This window comes from Chaetura pelagica, unplaced genomic scaffold (assembly GCF_000747805.2).
Source record: "Chaetura pelagica isolate M959 unplaced genomic scaffold, ChaPel_1.0 scaffold142, whole genome shotgun sequence".
Classification (NCBI taxonomy): domain Eukaryota; kingdom Metazoa; phylum Chordata; class Aves; order Apodiformes; family Apodidae; genus Chaetura; species Chaetura pelagica.
Genome location: NW_009952973.1, coordinates 6,310,274 through 6,316,864, shown reverse-complemented (window position 1 = coordinate 6,316,864; position 6,591 = coordinate 6,310,274).

Genomic DNA, 6,591 nt, shown 5'->3' with positions numbered 1-6,591 from the left:
AGACAGACAGACAGACAGACAGACGTAGTCAGAGATCTCTGTGAACAGGCGCACCCCTGCGCAGGGCCTGGCACAGGTGGCTGCAGCCAAAGGCGAGCCCGAGGGCATCCCGGGTTGGAGAAGGGGGGCTCTGCCCTTGAACAGGCCGCAGCGCCGGTGCTCGGGTTGGCTGTGACCTGCTGGATCTCACCAGCTTTCATTTGAGGCAGTCCAGCAGAACAGTGACGGTGACACTTGGCACAGCTGCCATCCTGTCTAGTTACACAATCACAAACATCACTAACACTGAGCATTATGTACTTGAGTTCTGTTTTAATGTTTGCTTAACAGCAAGAAGAAACTCAGGCAGGACAAGGATCTATTTCAAACCTGTGTCTTTCTAAGCAACACCGATTCAAAGGATAATGAATGATGCTACATTTAGCAACTTCTGGCTTGGGGCAGAAAAATAATTTACTGTATTTTAACCCCTCTAAGTTACTTATAAATATCACAAAAATGTGTAGTAGGTGTTGTGGTTAGCAAGCTGAACACAATTCTGGTATTTAAGAATGACAGTGTCTAAAAATAAAGTGCTTCTTCACAAGAGATTTGACATTGACAAAGTTAATCTAAAACTAATAAATCTCTCACTAACTGACCAAAAGTATTTTTCTAAGTGTGAGTGCAGCAGAAGGCAAAACAGAAAATGACAGGTGCATTTTGGGTGACTATTACAGATGGATACATAAAGCCTTCATCAAAGCTTCTAATAATATCACAGGATACTAAAACAAAATGTGTTTTAATTCATTATTTCATGTTTGATAATATCTAACAATATTCCTTACTTGGAAAATGCCACTTTAGTTTTCTCATTTTACCACTCCTCTTTCACTGCACTGTGATGTTTGATCCTGGGAAGACTTCAAAATTTTTTCAGTGGCTTTCCACTGATAGTTTTTCTAAGTTAAACAATCACAATTGTCAGGGCCTGTTTTTATGTAGTCTGTGCTTCTTAACTGCCAAACCTGCCCCTTCAAGAGAGAGAACGAGATTTGCCTCTGGGTTGCGTTGAAGAAGACAAGGTACTTGGAGAGGACAAGGTACTTGTCAAAGATTTGAAAGAAGCAACAAAACCTGCTTGCAGGGCAGTCTGCTCCAAAGGGGCCAGATAGCAATAATGTGCTCTGAAATGGAGGTTTAAAATTAGCCAGCTCCGTGTGTCATAGCGTCAGCGAGTGCTGAGTTCACAAACAGGACTGGCCTGGGTAGATCAGAGGGTTGCTGCTGACTATCACATCATACTTTCAGCTTTCTGCACCCTAGACTAATCTCCTGTATATGTTATTTTGTAAGATCTCTCCAAATAGGACAAAAACTACATTTGTAAGAACATTTACTCATGTTTAAGATATTAGGAGTCATAGCTGCTTAACAGTTTGGGCAGAGTGCTTTTGAGAAGATGCTGCTAAGGCTGGGATTCTTTTCTTGACAACAGAAGAAGAAAAGGGCTAAAATTGAAGACTTAAGTACCCCCATGTACTGTTATTGCTTCAAACCAAAACCAAGGTCCTTCCTCATTTTGTTAGCTGTTAGGTTATCAATTATGTTTGTATCCTGATGAAATAAGGTGATTTATGTATAAAATGTATGTAAAAATAAGTATGTGTTTTATTCAAAATCTTTCAGGGCACATACCCATTTTTTCTTTGCTCTGCATTTCCATTACCATCCAGGAACAAACTTTTATACAACCAAGGCCCCTGCATCTAAATATATCCACAAAGACCCACGTGGAACTCACAGAAGAACTTGAGGTCAACACAGACATTAGCTATTACTGCATTCTTTTGTCTAAGCACTAATATCAGCCTTAATCCAGCATTAACTAATTGTAAAAGCCTTATTGTAGTGTATGAGACTTTTTTCCCCCAGACTGGAATGTTTAAAGTTTCAGAAAGCCATTGAGCTAAGGACATGAATGCAGTTGAGAAGAATTGCACTGAAATGCAATGTGATAAGGAAAAGCAAGAAAGTACATGCAGCAGACCAAGAAAAGACCAGATTGCAGAGGAATATGTGCTGGAGAGTAGGCAGAGAGGGAAAAAATAAGACATGTAAATTGGGCGTGTGAAATAAGGAATAGCAAAGCAGCTGCTATCAAAAATAAATTGTACTGTGACTAAAATCAGTTACATACAATTAAGCATGGATAAAAATATTTAGTCTTTTTTAGCACTATTATTCTCTGTAACCAATTGCTAGAGCCCTAGGAATCATATATACTTAATTAAAATAGTTGAACAGTAAGATTTATTCTGTAATGTTGACGAACCTTATATGATGATGAAAACTAGTAACTAAGAACTGGCTTTTTAGTGTTCAAAACCAGGAATGGTGTAATTTCCAAAAAGACTTGATACGGCACACAGTCTAAGTAAACAAGCTTTAAATATTCCAATCCTAGTCTTGCAAAAGAAGGGCCAAATAAAAAGCAAATAATACAAAGTTTCTGAGTTCTACTCAATGGAGAAGTCAAATTCTTCTGGTCAGTGCTGAACAGTGCAGTGTTCCTGTAGATTACACATTCCTTTTAGTGCCACAGAAAAAGGAAGTCTGAGATCAAGCAAGCATTACAAATGGAAGCAAGTGTCGGTCATGGCTTTGATTCATACTAGTACTGCAAATTACTATGACACAAAGTAGAGATCTTGATGAGCAGATCTGAGGCCCAATGCTGCAAAGTCTGGATTTAACATATGGTATACTCTTGAGATGACTACAAAAGAGGACAGCTCCTACTTTCTGCAGTGTTGATTGCTGCACACTGGTAATCAAGTTTCTATACTGAGTGGGTTTGATTCACTGAACCAAGAGAAAACCCATCAAAAATTATGAGATTTAACATTTTAGCCATGTGATGACTTAAACCTATAGAAAGGTAGCAGAAGAAATCCAAAGCAGGGACTTATTGGGAAAAGCTGGACCATCCGATTCAGGTGCAGCAAAAGGTAAACACAGAGTGACACCTTACTGCAAGTAAGCTCTGCACAGCTTTTTTGTACAGCATACAGAAAAAAAAAAAAAAAAAATTAAAAGAAGGGGTTTAGGGATTAACAGGATCCAGTCTTTAGCAAAGGCTGTATCATGTGGGTAAGGACTGTTAAAATAGCCAGTCATAGGTGTTTTTTTCCTGATAATTTCACTTCCAAAGAGTGTAGATTATTCTTATGCTCAGTTATGCTTGTTTACCTTGTCAAAACGTTATTTTCTTGAAAAAGGAAGCAAAAGCAGTTTTATTCACAGATAATAACAATAAGGAATCATACTATACCTATCAGTGCAAGACCATCGAAGTCAATGTACTTCTCAACATAATAACTCTCTAACAACAATATTATAAAATAGTCCTAATCCCTTTCATCAACTATTGCACAACTTCTCAAGAAGAAAACAGGTACAGCTAATTAATTAACATGACATTTAAACAATTGATATAGTGCCATCTAGTGCTTACTGCATGCACAACTATACAGAAAATTCTAATTTCAATAGTTCTTGATATCTGTAATTGGCCTGTAGCAAAATAGTAGGTAAACTTACCAATTTGAATGCAGTCCTTCATGTGTGAGCTTACCTAAGAACAGTAATTGGGAGCAATTTACACAGTGAAAAGTGGCACAGTATGCTGAAATAATCCATCTGAATATATATTGTTTGATATGCATAGAAATAACACTGGGAGAACAATATTTGCAGAGTTTACAGCACCTGAGGGGGCATTCAATGAAAACTAAATATGCTGTAGACTGGAAAAAAGCAAGTGAGGTATAGTTCACATATTGCACAAATTCTTTTGTTGTACCAAAAGGCAATGAAATCAAAGACTTTAAAATATTAAATGAGTATATTCAGGAAGTCATAAAAATAACAATCACATAGGTGTAGTTAGTGCATATACTTTTGCACTGACAGGTTGTTCATAGAAAGTAAAAAGCGTATCATGATGCTATTCAAGAAATTTAGTAAATCCTCATTTGGAATAATCTTTTGTGTGTGTGTGTAAGAAATAATAGAAAGCATTGCAAAGTCATTGTAAAGATTAAGAAAAGAGCTCAGAAGCAGTACTCCTAACTATGCAGAATGTCTACTAAAATTGGACTCCTATTAAATAAAAAAATGAAGTGGAAATTTAAGCCAAAGATAAAAGTATTAAAAGGTTTAGTCCAATAATTCTGGTACAAGCATATGGTGATACAATGAGCAGTTTATTATGGTGTTACTGGGGTAAAATTTTCATTGGCATCTGGGAAACTGTTGCCAATTTTTCTATGCAAAACAACATTGTAATCCAGAATAATATGCAGGGGGCAAATAGGTATCCTCAAAATCTAAAATATTCAAAAGACTACCTTGTCAAAATGCTAATACTTAACCATACAGCCTAAGAAATTAGTTAATGCAAGATAGTTCTTGACATCTTTGTTCTGTGCTTTTCAAACAAAATACTTAGAAAATGGAAAAAGAAGGAGGGGAAGCTATTTTTTCCTTGAAATTCAGTACCTGTCTTCATTTTAATTTTATTACTAGTTTTCTTGAAATCTCAACTATTTCTCTTTTTCAATGAAAATCACCCTAGATGGTATATAATCTAAATGCAAGTATTCTTAGAAACAGCTCTGCATTTCCCTTTATATATTTCAAGTAAACATTTGCCATATTGTGATGGATTTATAATACAATATAAACAAAAATGTGATTTTGAAAAATTAGAAGACAGTTTTAAAATAAATTGTTAAAAATTACTCTGCAAAGGGAAAACTTTTCATCCTGCAAATTAGGCATTTGCTTAAACCCTAAACCATTTAAAACTCTAATCCTCATCTTTAGGACAAAGGAAGCAAGATACATTTTGATACTCTGTTCCAAAGTTTGACTTATACTTTTAATGTATAGTTCTAGAAATAAATATGAAATTGAGATGTATCCCTTCTTTCATCTCAATCTATTTGTTTTTGTATATAGACAGAAATTCAATTTAAAAAGAAAGAGTGCTCATTCTGTTGTTCACAGTTCTTTCATTCACTGTTACATTACATCCTCTGTCTCATCTGCATTAAGCAGCTGTAATAACTTTACCTACCTATTTTCATCAGTCGTATTCCTGGACTTTGTTACGGTCACACAGGACATTTTGCTAAATGGTTTGTACTGGATGGGGCTTTGATAAACCTAGTCTAGTGGAAGGTGTCCTTGCCCATGCAGGGGGATTGGAACTAGATGACCTTTAATGTCCCTTCCAACCCAAACCATTCCATGGTTCTATGATTCTAATAGATTAGCTAAATTAACTAATGGCCACACTAAGCCTCCAGCATTCAAATTTGTATACTGAATCGGGAAAGACTGAAAGATTTTCTATTGATACCAGTGTTATGCTAATCTTTTTTCAACAGCTTGCAGAATTTTTAATGAGCATTTTGTTTATGAAGCCAAAGCTTCATAGCAAGGGGCAGTTTTTGATTATGTGATTACCAAGTGTGAACAGCCCCATGCTGTTCACCACAAAAAACTTTCACTTACATGACATGAAAATCTGAAACTATGAAGAGAAATGTTCCTTTATTTTAAACATATTCAGCAGTGAACTGTTCCTAACTCTCCATAGGAATTTAAAACCTTACAGAAGCTTGAAATAAAAAAAGTATGTGTGAAGTGTCTGTATTTTGAGGCTAGGATATAGACTGTGCTTACTGCAGTATGACTATCAGGAATATTACAACCAATTCATGCAAATAAAATTGTCTTACTGTTATTTTTACCTTTGCACTTCCCATTCACTTTGTATTTTTAGTTATGCTGGTATATTGTCAGCCTCACCTCCATCCCTGGAAAGGTGATGGAACAACTTGTTCTTGTGACTATCTTCAGGCACATCAAGGACATGGGGGTCATCAAGAGCAGTCAACATGGTTTTATCAAGGGTAAATCATGTTTGACTAACCTCATAGCCTTCTATGAGGAAATTACTAGGTGGATAGATGATGGTAGAGCGGTAGATGTGGTTTATCTTGATTTCAGTAAAGCATTTGACACCGTCTCCCACAGCATCCTTGTAGAAAAGTTGATCAGGTATGGGTTTGGTGATCAGGAAGTGAGGTGGATTAGGAACTGGTTGAAAGGAAGGAGTCAGAGAGTTGTAGTCAATGGGGCAGAATCTGGTTGGAGGTGTGTGACTAGTGGAGTCCCACAGGGGTCGGTACTGGGACCGGTGTTGTTCAACATCTTCATCAACGACCTGGATGAGGGTATAGAATGTACCCTCAGCAAGTTTGCTGATGACACTAAGCTGGGAGGAGTGGCTGACACACCAGAAGGCTGTGCTGCCACTCAGCGAGACCTAGACAGGCTGGAGAGTTGGGAGAAACCTGATGAAGTTCAACAAGGGGAAGTGCAGAGTTTTACATTTGGGGAAGAACAACACCATGTCCCAGTACAGGTTGGGGGCTGAACTGCTGGAGAGTAGTGTAGGTGAAAGAGACCTGGGGGTCCTGGTAGACAGGAGGATGACCATGAGCCAGCAATGTGCCCTTGTGGCCAAGAAGGCCA